Source organism: Pelmatolapia mariae, linkage group LG16_19 (assembly GCF_036321145.2).
Source record: "Pelmatolapia mariae isolate MD_Pm_ZW linkage group LG16_19, Pm_UMD_F_2, whole genome shotgun sequence".
In the NCBI taxonomy this organism is placed as follows: domain Eukaryota; kingdom Metazoa; phylum Chordata; class Actinopteri; order Cichliformes; family Cichlidae; genus Pelmatolapia; species Pelmatolapia mariae.
Genome location: NC_086241.1, coordinates 65,318,038 through 65,337,100, shown reverse-complemented (window position 1 = coordinate 65,337,100; position 19,063 = coordinate 65,318,038). Strand labels below are relative to the sequence as shown.

The 19,063-nt window shown below is 39.5% G+C and overlaps 1 protein-coding gene across 1 annotated transcript in view; it reads right to left on the bottom strand.

Annotated features, from left to right (window-relative positions):
• Positions 1-17,516, bottom strand: part of lingo2b (leucine rich repeat and Ig domain containing 2b) — a 37,954-nt gene extending 20,438 nt beyond the window's left edge. The window contains exon 1 of the mRNA XM_063499900.1: positions 17,257-17,516. The gene's annotated coding sequence lies outside the window, so the exon portion shown is untranslated. The remainder of the gene's footprint in view (positions 1-17,256) is intronic.
• Between the last annotated feature and the right edge of the window lie 1,547 nt (positions 17,517-19,063).

Sequence of the window (19,063 nt, the reverse complement as noted above, 5' to 3'; positions counted from 1 at the left end):
AAATCTGCATTGTATCTAATCACCAGAAGGGGGCGACTACTGAAAAGATTTCTATTGGAAAACAACCCTTTGGTTCTCTTGATCTATGACCTCAGCAAACATTTTTCTAATAAGTTTTCATGTTTTACTAAATGTAGCCTGATGCTTATTTTTTAAATTATGTTTTTAATTAGAGTCAAAAAGGACAATCAAGCAGGTTATGCTAAAGAGCAGACCTACGTTCAACCTACTAGTTGAAACCACATGGGCGTGCAGTGTTCCTTGGATTCTTAGTGCAGAAATAAAGAACTTGACCATAAAACATCTCTTAAATCCAAAGGAACAAATCATGAGTCTACAAAACACTGAAAGACCCAGAAACATGAAAACAACTTCACTTATCAGTGACCGTGGCCATGTTTCTGTCAGAGAGTCTCTTTCAGTGTCTGTGTACAGCTTTCAGTTGTAAGTCAAGAAAAGACACAATGTCTAATGGCTTTATTAAGTAGAGCCATATAGACTAGACTTTTATTATGAGCCAAAATGCTTTTGAGTGCACTTTACAAGTAAACTTATGACCACGTGGACTTCTCAAGGAGGCAGATCACCGAAGCAAAGATAAAATCCCCAAACTCAGACAAAGTCTTCCTCATGCCAAAATTTGGTTTGACCTTTTATAACAAGACCAAAATATAAAATATAAAATATGCAGTACTATAACTCAGGTTTAAGTAATAAAAGTTCATCAAAAAAAATGTTGGAAATATTTGGGTATAAGGTGGCATAACTGTTAGCCATCGGTACTGGCTACATATAAACACTTCTCTGTTTATTTCTCTAAAACACCCCAAGACAAAAATCAGACTATCCTTGGCCTTATATAAGAAGCCAACAGAACTGAGTATTGATTACTTTGTGTCAAAAGTACTAGAGAGAAGTAGTTTTGCAAATTATTATCCAAGAATGGCAAATCAGTGCAGAAATGTTGAGTGCACTTAGCACATGCTATCAGAGTGCACCCTGCTAGTTCTCTTCCGCTTCAGCGATCCATTAAGGCTGATAAGTGGCCGGAAACATTAAAGCGACTTTTGTCATTCACAGAAACAGTATTTTTACGTTTTAGAGAGCAATCAGGAGCAAACAGCTTGATTCGTTTTCTCTCGCCTTCTGTAGAGCAACAGGTCATGTGTTACATGGTGGGTTTGGCAAGAGCTAGCATGCAGATGAGAATGAGGCAGCCTCATGCAAAGACCTTCTATTTTTAGAAGGAGAAATGATACTAACCTTTCTTCCCTATGAAAGGAAATTTAGCTTCATTTGATATTCCTGTTAAAGACAACTGAAGGGCTTTTCTATCTCATAGGCAAGTCACCTGCTTAAACCATGAAATACAAAGCAGCAACTGGTACAACGAAAAAGGAAATTACAATACTGTGTTACAAAAGAATTCCCTTAATGTACTTTACAACAGATTAATGAGATACTGTACAACTCTGCATATGTCTCAGAGCGCCTGCTTACTGTTCTCTTGTGAGACCTGCGACTTGAGGAAAATGTAACGGAAGCACCAGAACCTCTTAAGTAAAATATTCAGGCAATTATTCTGCCTTTAATGACTCCCATAGTGAATAACTGAAAAAACTGTGCCTCCAAAGAATGGAGAGATGGATCTGCTACCTACAACGTCCAAAACCTTCTTGGAGTTTTGATCATGGAATCAGCATATTGATGATGAACAGATGGATGATGGACGAATGGATGGATTCAGGGTCACAGGGAGGGCGGGGCCTATCCTAATTGTCACAAGGTGAAAGGTTTAGTGCACCGTGGACAGGTTGTCAGTCAATCACAGGCCAAATAGAGAGAGAGAAAACCATTCATGTTAATATACTGTGAAATCACTCATTAACATGACATGTGTATCTGTGGGTGATACTCCAAAGACTAGCAGGAAGACATATATGCAACATTCTTGCTTTAGGGTGACAGCACTAACTGGTGCACCCCTCTGTTGTACAGCACATGTCCGGGGCGACATGCATACAGTGCGACCGCTAACTGCACCCAAGCATGAAACTCCAATGCATCCTCAATGTCAACTGTGACTGTGAAAATGCTGTGTTGAGTAATTAATAAATCAGCGAGGCATATGAAAGGACAGTATATCAATGCTTTCTAAAGGAAACCCCCATGAAGAACACTGTGCCCTGCAAGAGCACGAAACAAAGAGACAGTGAGACAGGAGAGCTGAGATGCTAACACAAACTGAGGCATATTTTGGGCTTGGATCGTTAAGCTCAGTGTGTGTGCAGGCCAGTGGGGAGTGGTGATAATTGTACTCAGGCACGGTACAGGGCAACTACTGTGAGTATAGCCCTAAATGCTATTTGGGTTACCACCAGTGAATGCAAATTATCTTTAAATTGCAATAAAATGTATTTTTGATGATTAAAAAGACTTGTAATGAAATCACATAAAGAAAAACCGGTCTAAAGTTTGAAGCACAGCAAACAAAGAGATATTTGGGGAAGATACAAGGTAAAAGGAAATAATAATGAGTAAGAAGGTAGCTACATTTGTATGGGCAATGAGTTTCAGGGAACACATGGTTTAAGCAATAATAATGAGTTAAAGAGAAGCTGACAGCTTTATAAGGCTGAAATGAAAACGTGCCATTACTTGTGCTTCGATTCAAAACTCTCAGCTCCACAGTGGCGAGAAATGAGTGTCATTTCATTCCAGCTGGTAGAGCATTTACTCATTATGTCAACAATATGACACTATATACAGTTTTTCTCTGAACACCTGGATTTTATGTGGGATTTATTCATTTTTTTCAGGTGTTACAAAACCGAGGGGTTCACAGTGTTATTTTACAGAAAGGCAGGTAAGTCACAGTATTTAGCAAAACATAACTTTTATGGTTTCCTGAAATTTGGGCTGTCTCTGTGAGATTGTTAAGCCTGTCCACTGTGTGAAATAAGGGACAGTCTTCTGCTGCAGTGGATCCATTTCCAGCACCGCTATGCTAATTAATCCCCAAAGCAGCTGACAAACACGGCGAGAAGGGAGGCTTACACATTTTGCGAGATTAGGAAATTGCAACAAACTCGGGATGTTCTCTCATCAAATTGTCACTGTCCCAACAGCAGCTCCGTCTTCGCTCAGCTGCTCCAAAGTGTAACATTCAGACACCTCCGGAATATTTGTTCTGCCGAAAAAAACGTCTTTCAGCAGACACCCTGTGCTCTTCCTCAATTACACGGTGAAATGCTTAGATTTATTCCGGTGTGTTTGCCAGCTGGATTGCAAGACTCTTACAGCATTACAGCAAATGCACTTATTTTGGCAAACAAGCAGAAACAACAAATTACTAAAAATTAGCAGAGCTTGCTCTGAGGCTGCACACACAGCAAGGCATTTATACATAAACTCAGCCATGTTATCCCTTCAAATCTCAGTGTGGTGTTGCAGAATCTGGTGTGCAAGGCTAGGATTGCTGTGTTTACAGTCAATTTGCCCTAACATGGAATATTTTTACAATTTCTAATTAGATATTATGTCATAACTAAATCTTAAAATGTTGTTAATTTGATAACAAAAAATATTCAGAAGTAGTTTAGTCACAGTAAAGTGAATGCAAAGTTGCGTAAAACTTTAAAATCATAACTTTGCAAAAGGCATTTTGTAACCGAAATCATTAAAAGTAAAATTTCTTGCAGTTGCGGGATTTATTTGCAATGACGTCATAATTAGATTTACCTTCACTGCAGTTGAAACAGTAACTAAAAAGCCTCACATGGTGACAACACCTTCCCCAAAATCTGAAAACTTCTGATCTCATTCTGATGTAAAACAGGCTCCGAATTTTTAAGAGAGGGCAGTTCAAACTTTCTCGCTATCACTCACTGTCTCACACCATGGCTTGGCTACCCTTTCATATTTTTTGCTGAGGCTTTGAGATGTCTGCTGCTGAGATTTCTGCCACCACGGCGGTACAACGGAGGCGAACGGAATTCGAATGAAATTACTTGCGCTGCTCCTTTGTCATCCTCATCTCTGCCTGTCTTCCACTGTAAATAAGTTTTCTGCTCAGTTGGATGAAGTGAAAATTATTGATGAAAAGTTATCTGTGGTTGTCACTGGCATCTTTGATGTATTCGGGCCCACATCAGTAACAAGAACTGCTTCAGCAACAAAAGTTTCTGAGACGCACTCCTCCCTGTATGAGCACAAATATTACAGGTGAGGAAACTCAATGAAAAAATAAAACAAATCTACTGCTAAATAAAGGTTGACACGTGAACTCCAGACAATGTCGGGAGAAGAAAGACAGGAAAACTACACGAGGTAGTCTGCAGAGCGTTCTCACTACTGAAAATACTTTTTGGTGAGGATGCTGCCTGGGCAGAACGTGCAGCAGGCACCACTCAGAAAGACCACAAGCTAGCCGTGAATATATTCGCCTATTTGCACATCAGTGAATCACACAGACTTTCAGTTCAGCGCTGCAGTGCACGTGTGAACATAGCTACACTAGACTGTAAAAAAGTGCATGATGCAGCTACAGAGATGTCACCCATTTTGGAGGCTCTTGGTGTGCATTTATTTTTAAAGGAGGTGATAAGTGAGGTAAACATGCTCATGTGGTAGCAGCTGTCAGTCACAAATAGCTAGAATGTGCTTGCAGTTATCACTAAATTTACTCTAAATGGGAGCATAATTTACAAAATGAACATCGTGCTGTATTACATAAAAGTAACAATTAGTTTTTGAGACCATAAATTCATTGAGAAAATGTCTACTGAGTTCATAAATCAAATGATTAATAGGGCAATTTTTTCATAGACTTGCATACAATGTGATGAGTTGAGAAGGGGTAAGCCTCCTGCTGGAGATTGGAAAGATTGCAGAGCCAAAGGCCTTTTCTATATTTCAAATACAGCCCATACTTCTAAAGCAAAAAATCACCAAGCCAAACTTATAATTATCCCAATTGACAGGCAGCTCTGCACATCTCTGCGTTAGATGCAGAGAAGGACACAGTTATTGCAGGCATGTGGTGCCAATGCTGTCATCCTGAAAAGCCACTGAAGCTGCGGCTTTGGCCGTCAACCAGCCAAACAGCCCCCACGGCAAGGAGTGTGCTCTCAGACAGAGGATCAGCCAGACCATTGGTGTCCACGCAACAGGACAGCTGAGAGGCCACGGGCTCCACAACTGGTGCTACACTGTGAATATAATGGCCTCTCTGTTCTTTCAAGTGCTTTATAATGACAAGCGGGTGAGTGCATTAAGACCGAAGCTCTGTGGGCCAATCGTATTGACAGGGTCGTTACTACAGTATAGCAGGTGCTCCCCAGGAGCACCGATCTGTTCTCTACCACCGAACAAACAACCTCTCTGTATCAGCACTTACTGTTTTTTATTTGTGCTATTACCGAGCGCTCAAGCAAAGCCATCTCGCGTCCTGTCACAGAGGTGGATAAAGCCATGTTGACCATCTGAGACCGGAGCAATATTTGTTCTGAAATGTGCAACAGCAGGCGGTCTCGTTCCCTCTATCACACATGACAGGCAATCAGCAGCTGTTTTTATTACCGAGCATATGATGTCAGGAAATCAGTTTGATTTGTGTTTGTGTATCACCTGGTGTCATTTATTACGCCCGTGAAGCATAATGTGAATAGTGTCTTTTTATACCAGACTTTTATTTTGCTATTCATTGAAGTCTTTCATAAAGAAATCCACTGTGTAGATGCTGCGTTATTCTTACTTCACAGGGTGGTGTTTCATTTATTTTCCTGGCTGCTGCAAAAGCATCAGAAAATGCAACATGAAAGCAAAAAGATTCAGCATTAGCTTTGCACATCGTTCATAGCTGCATTTGTGTTCTGAATCCCGAATTCAGGGCGGTTAGAGCAGTTTATCTTTGCATTAAAGAGTCAAATCTCCTGATTTGAATCAAGCTCCCCCTCACCTACCACTGCTCTAACTTTCATTCTCCCCACCTGGTTTGCTTAATTTCATGCTGTAGAGTTTGACAACCTGAAATGACATTGCCTCCCTCCCTGCTGACTTTTGCCATCACTTCCCCTCTGTTGTCCATTTCAGTGAAGTCTTTAGAACCCATCTCTGCTCATTTCAGCTGCATTTTGTTTTGCTTTCAAAGACTCCTCTGGGCTTTATACTCTATCACCTGCACAATGTTCTATCTATTTTGCCCTAATGCGTTTCTATCATTTTTACTGTACATGTGACTAAAGTGAATTTGCAGTGACAGAGATGGAGGGAGGCAGTGGGGGAGAAGGGGCGGGGGAGCTAATGATAGAATATGGGCCAGATGCAGGAAGAACTCCTGGAGATGCAGGGTTACGGACCTCACTGTTGAGAATGAAAAGAGATGAGGGTGGGAGGGCTCGCAGGCAGTCTGATATTCTCATATCGAATCTGGCTGTGGGCTTATGTCACACTTAATTCCTCGTCTCTCCTGTTGGTCCCTGCTGGAATAAGTCAATTCAAAAAGCTGTGAAATGATCTAATCAGTTTGATTCCTGTCATCATGAAAATCTAGAGTGTTTAAAAAGTGTTATAAAGTAATTCAATTCATTTTTAACCCAGTTGTATTTATACTCATAAGGTATAGCTGTTCAAGAACATGAATATCTCATCAGCCAATCACATGGTTGCAATGCAAAACATTTAAGCATAAAAACATCTGTGTTAGTTGAGACGACCTGCTGAAGTTCAAACTGAACATCAGAATGTGAAACAAAGGTGATTTAAGTGACTTTGAATGTGGTGTGGCGGTTGATGGTAAATGGGCTCGTCTGGGTAGCTCAGAAATCTACTGGGATTTTCCCAAAGAACCATCTCTAGTGTTTACAGAGAATGGTCTGAGAAGAGAAGAGAAAATATCCAGTGAGCGGAACTTCTTAGTGAGAAAATACTTTCTTGATGCCAGACGCCAGAGGAAAATGGCCACATTGCTGACCATTAAGCAAATGCAACTCACTGGAAACCAAGGTTTGCAGGAGAGCATCTCTAAATGCACAACATGTCAAACCTTGAAGTAGATGGGCTGTAGCAGCAGAAGACAACCACAGCGGTTGCCACTTCTGTCAGCCAAGAACAGGAAATTGAGCTCACCAAAATTCAACAGAGAAGACTGGAAAAACATTACCTGGTCTGATGAGTCTCAATTTCCCCTGCAACACTCAGATGGTGTAACCAACATGAAAGCGTGGACCCACCGTGTCTTGCATCAGCAGTTCAGGCTGATGGGTTTAGTGTAATGGAATAAAAATATTTTCTTTGGGCCCATTAGCACCAACTGGGTATCATTTAAATACCACAGCCTACCTGAGTATTATTGCATCCCTTTACGACCACACAGTACCCATTTTCTGATGGCTGCTGATGGCTGGATAATGTGCACAAAGCTCAAATCTGGTTTCCTGCATCAGATCTCAATCAAACAGAGCAGAGGCTGTGGTGGAACTGGAGATTCACATCATGCACATGCAAATCTGCAGCAACTGCAATTATGTCAATGCCAAAGTCTCTGAGGACTGTTTTCAGCATCTTCTCGAATTTATAACACAAAGAATTAAGCTACTTCTGAAGGCAACCCAATACTAGCAAGTTGTGCCTAATAAAGTGTCTGCTGTTGTATATAGAGCCAATTCACACCGGTAATAAATCTTTATTTGGTGTGGAGATTGTGCAGACTAGCTAACAAATTGATTATATTGTATATAACACGGGCACACCCATTAAAATGTAGCTGTTTAACATGACCCAGTGGTTTGAAGCTTAGGAGCTAATGCTAACAGCAGCTTGTAAACTCAGCTAGCATGATACACTGTGATTAAATGGCATGCTTTTCTTTTTTTCTTTATTGTTGGAAATGTTGGGATTAACTTGGTTCTGAGAAAAGCCTCATGTGTATTGTTAGTGTAGTGCAGAATTTTGGCACTTGAATTTGTATTGAATATAAAATTACTTTAAAAATTAAAAGGGTTCACTGAGTACCTACTAACCTACAAGCAGCTAACAAGTTTAGAGAATTAAAAACTTTGGATGGTGCAACATAAAGTTGAGGCTGTTTCTACCCAGGAGAAACACTGAATACTGAAACTTCTCATAAGTTAATATTTCTTATTAGCTAAGCTCGGAAAAATTCACAGGTGCAGGAAAATATCACTCTTTGCACCAAAGTGTAAATGAACGCACCACTTTATAAAAAGCTGCTTCTACAAACTGTGCTCATAAACAATCTAGAAATAGTTATCGTGGAAGTGTCTAATGTCAGCCTCCCTCTGTGTTTGTGACAGTGCCAGAGGAAGGTTGCCCACACTAACCTGAAGAACTCTTTGTGCTTTCCCCCCCAATTTTACTGGCATCTCTTGCAAGAGTGTGTCCTCCAGAGACCTGCCTGTTGCAATGTTTTCTCATTTCTCAATGGAAAGGATGTGCACCATTATTTGCTCCTGACATTGCTGAGAGCTGAGCGCATTTATATATAGCAGCGAGAGTGGCAGATACTTCTAAACATTTTGACTTTTAGCACCTCAAAGGTGTTTTCATTCAATCGTCACAACAATCTGCAATGCTACAACATGTGTAGAGTATACACTGACTTGCATTAAGGCAATAAAAGATTATACGTTAAGATTGCAGGATGGAACTACAGTGAGATCATTATTGGCAAGAATGGAAGAACAGCTATCGATTATTGGTTCCTGTTGTCTGGAATAAACTATGTAAGCATTCCTGAAAATGTTCCGCTGTAGAAAAGGAGGAACTTGATTTTTACCCATCACTAGTTGCCCACAGCCTAGAGTAGTTAAACAACTTAAAACAAACAAACAAAAAAAATCTGCTAGGTTAAGTTTGGGCATGGAAACTACTTGCTTCTGATTAGGAAAGCTTCACAGTTGGTATTAAATTAACCCCTTACAACATTCAGAATGCAGTATGTCACAAAACTTTGTAGCATCTTCTAGCTCACCATGGCAACATTTTTGTATATACCTATTTAGGTTGTGCCTATAGGAGTTTGCATACACACAGGTCTTGTTTAATAAGTGAACAATCTCTTGGAAGAACGTGGGCTGTCAAATCACAACACAACATATTTTACACACCACGTATTCTGAGTAATTTCATAAATAATACAGTTATACAGTCCCAATTACTACAGTACTGAGAAGGTTACTAAGATGCTATAAATTACACTCACCTGACACTTCATTAGGTACATATCGTTAGTACTGGGTTGGGCCCTCTTTTCTCTTTCAGAGCTGCTTAAATTCTTCGTAGCATAAAATCAAGAAGGTGTTGGAAGCATTCCTCAGAGATTTTGGTTTTTGGCTGCTGCAGATGTGTCAGCAGCACGTTCATGATGCAAATCCCACCAAAATCCCAAAGGTGCCATATAAGATCTAAGACTAGGATATGGAAACTGTGAGGGTGGACTGTTGAGTACAGTGAACTCTATGTCGTGTTAAAGAAACCACCTTGAAATGATCTGAACTCAGTGACATGTTCTCTTATCCCCCTGCAAGATAACAGACATGGGCAACAATAATAATCAGGTAGACTGTGACATTTAAATGATGCTTAGTTGGTCCTAAGAGGCCCAATTTGTGCCAAGAAACTATCCCACACACCTTTACACGATTTTTTCTTTTTCTGGGCCATCCTGTGTAAACCCCAGAGGTGGTTATGGAGTTTCCGACATCCTCATAGAAACTCTTCTGGTCACTTTGACCAATTCTACATATGTAAAAGCATTGAGTTGGTGCCAGTTTACTCATGTATTCAATTAGATATTTGAGTTTCAAAGCAGTTTAACAAAGTAGGTAAATCTAAAGGTTGTTTTTTATCTAAACAGAAGAAACCGGCTGTATGCTAAAACTACCCCAAAGCTAATATCGCTATGAACAAATGAACACATAATGATGAAGTGTAAGAGGATAAAAAACTACAGACAATCAAATTTCTTCATGAATAATATATTAGTCTTTAAAATGCCACACAGCACAGCTCAATGATGATTTTTTTTTAATGCTGCACTTCCTATACTAATGGCAACCCATGTGCACAAAGAACACCCACTACAAGCTGGACTCATGTCCAACTGTGTGTGTTTGTGTGTATACAGCGTAGGTTGACACCAATAGTGTATATTGATTTTCTGATAAATGGCCCCGATGCTGCAGGCTTTCATTAAGAATCAGCTTCTACTGTTGTCTACACTAACAGATATGATGCGGTTTGATTGATCACATACTTTAAAGCTGATCAATACTACACTGGTTGTCTGTGGGAGGGTCATAACCTTAATGGACCTAAATTACACGAAGATGGTGTTTTTATGATCCCTTTATTTATTAGGACTGATGATTACAGACTATTGTGGATAATTCTAATTATTATTAAGGTTATTATGATCATGCCAGTGGTTATTCTTATTACTTTTCCTTTCTGTGCTAAATTCTAATACTAAAATTAATTCATCTTTACCTTCGTTTCTTGAGGAAAGTCACGAATCCCCTCATTTCCCTTTCATATTCACACATTAATTTTTGATATTGAATACCTGCAGAAAGTAATAGCTGTTGGCAGCTTTGAGACATATTAGACTTCAGCACAGAGAAACTAGTGTGGTTGCAGCCCTTGTGTGTATTTATGTGCAAGAGGAGGCGCAAAAAAAGCCCATGCAGGAGGAGGTGCAATATACACCTGAGCAAAAAATAGGCTCTTTGAGTGTTGCAGCATAATACTGCTCCTGCGAATTAACCACGCATCACTGTTACATTTTAATCATGCACTGGAGACGGGGAACCTTGAGTTTGTTGAAACTGACGCCTACAGAAACCAGCATCTGCAATGCTAATCACACTCCAGCAAAAGGGCCCCACACACTGGCCTCGTCTTGCCTGTCAAACAAAAAATTCGTCTCCAATAACAACCGAGCACTCTGAAGCTCGCTGCATCGCTAATGTGTTGCTTAATATGAAAAGAGTCCTCGCTGTCCTCTTGCTTTGGACACATCTATATTCAGTAGAGGAGTGGGAAGTCATGGCTCTTGTCATTATTCGCTGATTTATCTGGGACTCCTTGGATTAGACAACTATTTTATACACTGTTTAATAAAGTTAGGTCTTCTCAAAGTACTTTAAGATTGAGTGTGATTATTTCTGATATATAGCCATTTAGCACGGGGTAGTTAAAAAAAAGTAAACTAATTTGTGTTTTAAAGTGCTGTCTCTGATATTCGAAACATTTTATCGCATCTCTCTGACTAAACATTTGGGGGGCTTTTATCTAGTTTCCACTTGTTATAGCCATTTCCTTTTTTTCTTAAGAAAAGTTACATAACATTCTCATATTCTACACCTTTGCGTCTGCAGTATGCGTGCTAGGCACCCTTTTAAAATATACTGTATTATTATTGTTATGAACATAAATGTCACGTTGCTTTATCCTTTCTAGATTTTTAACCTTGCCACTGGGGCTAAACGTTAGTGCTTAAACTCTAATTTAAGAATATATTTTGCTATGAAGATATTAATATAAAACAGCAAGAAAACTTATTTAACTCGACATATCTTCTTCCTTTTCCAGTCAGATTAAGTGAGAGGAGAGTCTTCCTCCCTGACTGTGAAACACAGTGAACATGAAACAAACTCAAACATTACAGAGCAACCTGCACAAAAGGACCTAAGTGAATTATATTACTTACAAGGATTTTATTCAATGCATCGCAAAGCACAAATAAAGCTGTGCAGAATTATTTATTGAAGCCCATGAAACTTTTCCTATAAGCATTCTATATATGACAATTCAGAAGCTGAAACGTTTGCATTTTATTGTAGTGTTACTGGGAAACCTTATTGACCTCATTACATGTTAAACCCTGGAAATTTAAAGTCTGCTTAATATAATGCATATGTGTGTTAGTTGGAGGCTCTGACATCTGGGATTGAAAAGTGTCAACTGAACAATATTTAATCAATTATTTATGGTGTAGATAAAACTGATTCACATGGTAATTATTAAGTAATTAAAGTTTCTGTCTGCAAATCTGCCTTGCATTAATAATGTTGCCTTTCAGCAGCCATCTGTTGTTTTATTGTTGTCATAATGGGTTATTTCAGGACGATCAGTTTAACGTGCACTAATATCCTGAGAATGTGTTTGACACCTATGGGGTATATTGATTTTCTGACAAACTGTACACATACTGCAGGCTCTCATTAAGAATCATCGTGATTAACTATACAATTACTTTAAAATTCCTCAATAGTAACCTGGTTGGCTATGGAAAGGTTGAAACCTGAGCACGTCACAGTAACAGATCACCTGATAGCTGGATAATAACTATGAATATAATTTTTAATGTTTTTTATGTTCTTTTTATCACTGTGGATTATCTCTAAAAGAGCGCATTAATGGGAAGGGCAAAGAAGTTTTTGTTAATAGAAATGATTTTACTCTCTTTCAGCTCAGTCTCTGAGTTATTGTTACTTTGGGAAGTACAATAAATGGGCTCTCAGTGAAAATTACATTTAAACTTCCACATGGATGATATTTAATTCAGATTCAAGATGAAACAAAAAAACAAAAATTCTCCTGCCTCTCCATGATGAGAGATTTTGAGAACAAAACATATTAGACCTTCAACTGACCAAGTGACCTCTTTTATGATGCCAGTTATACATTCATGTGCACTGTTGTTATATTTTTAATCATAAAAATTCCTCCTATAATGAATCAAATTGTCTACTTTTCCTTTAGCAACCAGATTAGATAGACAGGCCCTGCCATTAGGGATATTTGTATATTTTTGTAGTGCACTTATCCAAAAACTGGTACTGATCTGTGTGCAGATGAACAGTTGGTGGCTTTTGGAGGCAGGTGCGGTTTCGGGCGATACATCCCCTTCTAAACCAGCCAAGTATGGCGTAAAGATCTGGTGTAACAGTGATGCCAAAACTCCTTTTCTGCAAAAATAATTTTTAAACTATAATCGAAACCATAACTGATTAGATAAAAGCATTTTAGTATAAATGTCATTGGAAACCGCAGACAGGTCCATAACTAAATGGCCAGTGACGCAATTTTTGTCATTTTTCCACAGTCGATTTTAAACGATATAACCAAGATGTGGTTAAAGTGAAGACTTTCACCCTTAAGTGGTTTAATTAAAGTGTTGCAATAAATGTGCAGGAATTACAGAGTAATGGGCCAGACTAAGATAATGTTAAATATATGGATTTAATAATTGGATGAAAATCATTTGTAGCTAATGACTGCCTGAAGTCTAAAACCTGTGGACATTACTAACTTCTGTAATCCCCTCTTTTAAATACTCTGGCAGGCCTTTACTGCACCCACCTTCACTTCCTGCTTATTTGTGGTTCAGTCACTGTAAAGCTGCTGTATGGGGCTGAGGTCAGGTCACTGACGTGGTCATTGAAGAATATTCACTTTCTTTGCCTCTTGGGCTGATTTTTCTTTGGCATGCTTTCAGTTATTATCCATTTGCACTGAGCATAGAGTACCTTCTACTTTTATCAGCAGTCACATCATCAGTAAAAATTAGTGACCCTGTCAGCCTTGCAGGCTAACACAACATTCACGCCATCACGTTTGAACAATGATGTGGTATGCTTGGAATGATGAGCTGCTTCTTTCCATCTCCATACTTTTTAATTCCCATCATTCTGGTGCAAATTAATCTTGGTTTAAGCTGTAAAAATAATTTTATTCAGAACTGTACAGGCAGGTTCAGTTCTGAACAAAGCCAGAAGGATGCATCAGTCAGCAAGTTGGCATGCAGACTGGAGCAGTCAGGGATTAAACCTGCAATTAATAGATCTCATGCTCTGCCTCCTGAGCTACAGCCACACCAACCTCAGGTTTTTTAGTGAGCTGGTCAATTCATTCCTTATCCCCAAAAGTTGATTCTATTCATCTGGACGCGGCGTTTTTATTGGGAGAAACATTTTGTCACTCATCCAAGTGACTGCAGGTCATTTGCACAATGACTGAAACTAGCACCACTGGCAAACAAAGGGCTGTGAGGTCAGTTTCTTTATCATTTATATTGCAAATTGTCATAACAATTGATCAGCACTCACTGATCAAAGACCATTGATCAGTGGCCATTGGAATAGCTGCAGTTTTTGGAATTTCTTTTCCTGGATGACTGAGCATGCATCAAGACAAATTCATTCCCTACTTTTAACTATCAGCCACTGAATGTTTTTTGCTTTCTCACTGATGGGCTTATTTTATTTTTTTGCCTAATTATGGCCTTGGTCACTTGCATGAAGTTGCTACCAAATGCGAGTAATACATTTAAAATCATAATGAGATTTTAATCTGCTTAATTTATGACGGCATAAGGAGACCGGCCTCACATGGCCATGAAACTGCTTCTCAATCAATTGTTAATTTTGAGCTTTAATGGAATCTGGTCAAATAAAATTTACTTGATTGGTTCATTGGTGTATATATCTATATCTATCTATCTATCTATCTATAATATATTTACTTGTATTTCTCTCAAAATTATTGCTTCATGTTTATGATGCCAAAGAATATGTTTTTGCCTGTACTTAGACTAAGACAGACGTTTTGGTAATAAATGGTGAGATGCTTTTTAAATTATTGTAATTTAAATCTGGAGGATTGAGAAAAGTGGGCTGACTTTTGCATGCTTAAGGATGGAGGGAAATCAGCCACATCATATCTGTAGGTGTAACTTTGTGATTACACTGTAATCTATTTTTGTTTCTAATGTTATATTTTATTTTGTTTTTTCTTCTGTCCTTGGTTTGCATGTGCGTTTCGTTTTCTTTTTTTGCCTTTTTGAAATCCCTTTTATGTTTTATTTATGTCTTTTATGTCTTGCCTTGCCTTAGATCTTGTTTCTCTTATTTCCTGTTAGATCACAAACAATAACAGAAAAAAAATCCTTGTCACACTTGTTGCAGCAGCATGTAATCAATCCCTATATTCTTCCATTTGGTTTAAGTTGGATTTCTAATGTAATCCAACTAATGCCAATAAAGGGAATCAGTACAAGTAAGACAGAGCTTAACAGTCAGCGCATAAAACCCAAACACTGGCATTGCTTTTCTCCATTATTGGCACCATCTGAGGGAAATAAAAGTGCCAAGAATCAGCCAGGCGGTTTGTGTGCAGCTACGCGGGTGGGATGTTAACTCATTAGTTTGCGCACCCACAATGAGGGACAAAAGCAGGGCGGGGGGGAGGGGGGGGGGGGTTGAGCTTTGATTGGTAAGGCTGTGGAGGTCAAGAATACAGTCATGGTAAGTATGACCAGCTGTGGATTACATTGAAGCAGCGTGAAGGTTGATTGGGAGTTAAGTCAGGAGAAAACGGTGGTGGCGCGGTGATTTCCTCAGATGAGTTTTGTGCACTTGGTTATTACCCAGAAATCCTCCCGTGTGACACAAGACACAGACACGGCAAGCCTTGAAATTTCCTTGCAAGGGAACAGAGGAAGAGATACGAGAAAGGGAAAAGGAAGCCTGCCAGGGTTGGAGAAAATAAACAATAGAAGGTTGATAGGGTGGTAGGGGAGGACAGAGGGGCGGAGGCAATCCCACCTTACCCTCTCCCCCCCTCCCATTAGCTTATCTCATTTCCCCCCCCCCCCAACCCTTAACAAGGGATAGTTTTCTCCTCGTCTCTCATCTTTCTCTCTCCCTCTCTCTCTCTCTCTCCCTCCGTTCTTCACTATCTCCCGGGACCAAACACACCCCTGACAGGTTGCCATGGAAACGCCTCACACACACAAACACACACAAACGCCCACACACTCACCCACACTCTCTCTCTCTCTCAGAGACACACGCTCACCATCACTCTCTCTCGATCTTGCAGCGGTAACGCCTGTATTCCCCCCCAACCCCTCCATTAGCATCCCTCTTGCTTGGAGACAGCAGGGGCGGCACTTGCCGAAAGCCCTGAGGTACAGCAGTCCTCCGTGCACCTAAATTCATTTGTTACAAGAAAACTTCTAAAAACGGTACTTTGGTGAGCACACTGAACAAATGCATACATGCTGTGGCCTTGGATTTTGGAACGCAAAACTATTGTTCCCTTTTTTAAAAATTTTTAATTTAAAAAAAAAGGCTTACAAATGCATTTCTGGTCATTTCCCCTGAACTATGCTCTCTATTATGAAGATAACAATGGCCAGATTCAATTTGCACACAATTACTGTAGCCATGCCATCCTCAATTAATGCCCACGGAAGTCAGAGAAGAGCCAGTAGCTGGAGAGTCCCTTGGCTGAGCATAACTCATTTATAATTCAGTCTTATTTCTCATACTTAAGGTCAGAACAGGAGCGTGTAAAGTGAGGGTTTTTTGCAAACACTCATCCGCATGAAGGGATATCTACACTATATCTCATCCCTGCAGGCTTTTAGGGATCCTGGTCCACTCTGAGGGGGGTACAAAAAAAGGACTGTGTTCCTCAGTGTGTTCCTCTGCTGCAGGGCCACACTGACTCACAGCAGAACACCAACTTCATACAGAGCTTGTGTCATCCCCCGCCGTGCAGCACAGGAGGGTTTTTATCTCTCCACCTTGTCAAGTGTGTTGGTGTCATCATGTCAGACAGTGTATAGATGCGATCTCTTTGCTGCAACAATCTCAAATGGGAGGGAAAGAAGTCACATCCACAGGCGTCACCATTCATGCAGGCGGTGGATTGTCTTTTTAAATATATATATATATTTATTTTGAGTTTTCAGTCATACGGTGTGATACATAAAGTGTGATCACAATGCAGCATCCTTTCTTCCCTCAACACCTACATCCCTCCCAAAACAGAGGCAGAGCTTTTATCTCCATTCACCACCACAGACCTCATGGGGACCTCATCAGCTCTCCTGTTCGCATGTATTTATTTATTTATTTATTTGAATAACTTGCATCCTCCCCCCTGAAAATATTCTCACACCTCCTGCCCGGAGAGGGACTACGCCTATAGTCTGCTGATGAAACCAAGTGTCAATATCTTTTCTTTTTTTTTTCTTTTTTTCCGCGAGTTATCCCCCAGTTAATGAGTGAGTCGGGAAAGGTTTTTGTTCATGTTCGTCACGGATTGAAGTGAAATATGAATTTAAGCTTATATATATATATATATATATATATATATATATATATATATATATATATCAGTGTTACAACAATTTAATGGTCGATGAAGTATCACGAGTCTTACCTTTTACCTGCTCCGCCACATGCCAAAATCCACCTTCACGTTTTACATCACTGAGTGGGAGTCCGAGGCGCGCACACTCTTAACACAGACTTGCACAGACTGTGAATGCAATCCTCTCTCTGAGTTGGTCTCCTTCCACTCTGGCTTCCATGGAAAAACTACCTTAAAATAGCAGACTTTTTTTCTTTTTGTTTAATGTGGTTTCCTCTCCGGTTATCACGCAGCTCAGTGTTTCTGAAGTCGGCTCCAGGTTTAACGAAGCGTCGGCACCGCGCTGGATCACGGAGAGAGAGAGAGAGAGAGAGAGAGAGAGAGAGAGAGAGAGAGAGAGAGAGAGAGAGAGAGAGATGCGTCAAGCCAGCAGCGTGTACAGAGTGACATTAAATGTTGGCCTTCAGAGTAAAAGCCTGAAAAATGCTCTCTGATGTACAGTTGTGCCAAACAGCTGTCATTTAGTTTGGTTGAATCGTGAATACATTTATAGGTCAGCAATCTGAAGCAGTTTAGTCTCGACTTAGATCATTATTGATCTGGATCATTAAAACGTACAGGACAGTTTATTAGATACACCTTTTCAGCTTTTGTCTTTGAAAATGCTTTAATTTTTTGTGATATGGTTTCAACAAGGTGCACTGTAAAAAAGAAAATGTTGAGAAAACGTAAAATTTCAAGGCAACATGATGCAAGAGATTTTTGAGTTTTCTCAACTTTTGCCAACTGTTGTTGACTTAACTAAGATTTACAAGTTCTGCCAACTTGGATCTTCTTGTTCACCTAATTAGGATAATCCTGTTAGTCTAACGAAGAAATTCTGGTTTCAATGCCATGTATTTCTGCCTTCACCAAACACAGATATTCTTGTTGAGTAATCATGCAATTCTTACTCCAGTGAGTTGAAAATTTACCTATATAAACAAAGGAAAATGTATGTTGTTATTATACTTGAAAAAACACTTAATAAATAGATATAGAATAAAACAAAGCACATTTCAATGTTATCTAAAAGCTTATTTATTTTGTTCAACAGTCTTTTCAGTACATTTCAGAATGTCATGGGTAGTAGGGTGAATTTCTGTTAAAAAAAACAAAAAGAAAGAAAGAAAAGAAATAACAAACAAACAAAAACATGTTGCCAGTTTCTTTTGGGTGCTTTGAGCACCCCAGCAGAGACGTTAAAATTCCAGAGTCCAGAACCAAAAAAGAAAAGTGTCCAGCAACTTAATAATTCACGCACACACACCCTGACCGTCTTGTAAAAGCTGAACATAACTATTGCACATTAAATAGGGTAGTGCTACAAACGATTGCCTATGCACCCAGACATTGACATTTTACACAGGCTTACTATGATGAACTATGGAAGTTAAAAGTTATTAGAAATGTTACCATCAATGAAGAGGAAACTAACACTATAACAAATCTTTTACAATACTACAAGACAAATTTTCACCATATATTCTCAACAATACAGATTCATCTGACTAAAATTTACATTTCGAATAATGATTTATCCACTTCACCTTCATATTGTCCGACCAGGCCAAAATAAGATGGCCTGAATTGCTTCAAATGTAAAACTCATCTGCTTTGGATAATCAATGTTGAGGGCATACAGAAGGCCAAAGAGGTATGCCAGGGCAGTAGAGAGATCTGGAATGTTATATAGCACAATGTCCCCTTCCAACACAACTGCATGTTCTCGCACAGACGTATCAGCATCGTCATCTTGTAGGATGGTGAGGATGGCAACTGATGCACCGTTCAACACTGGTTCCAAAATGTCAGTGTCCTGAAGAAAAGTAAAATA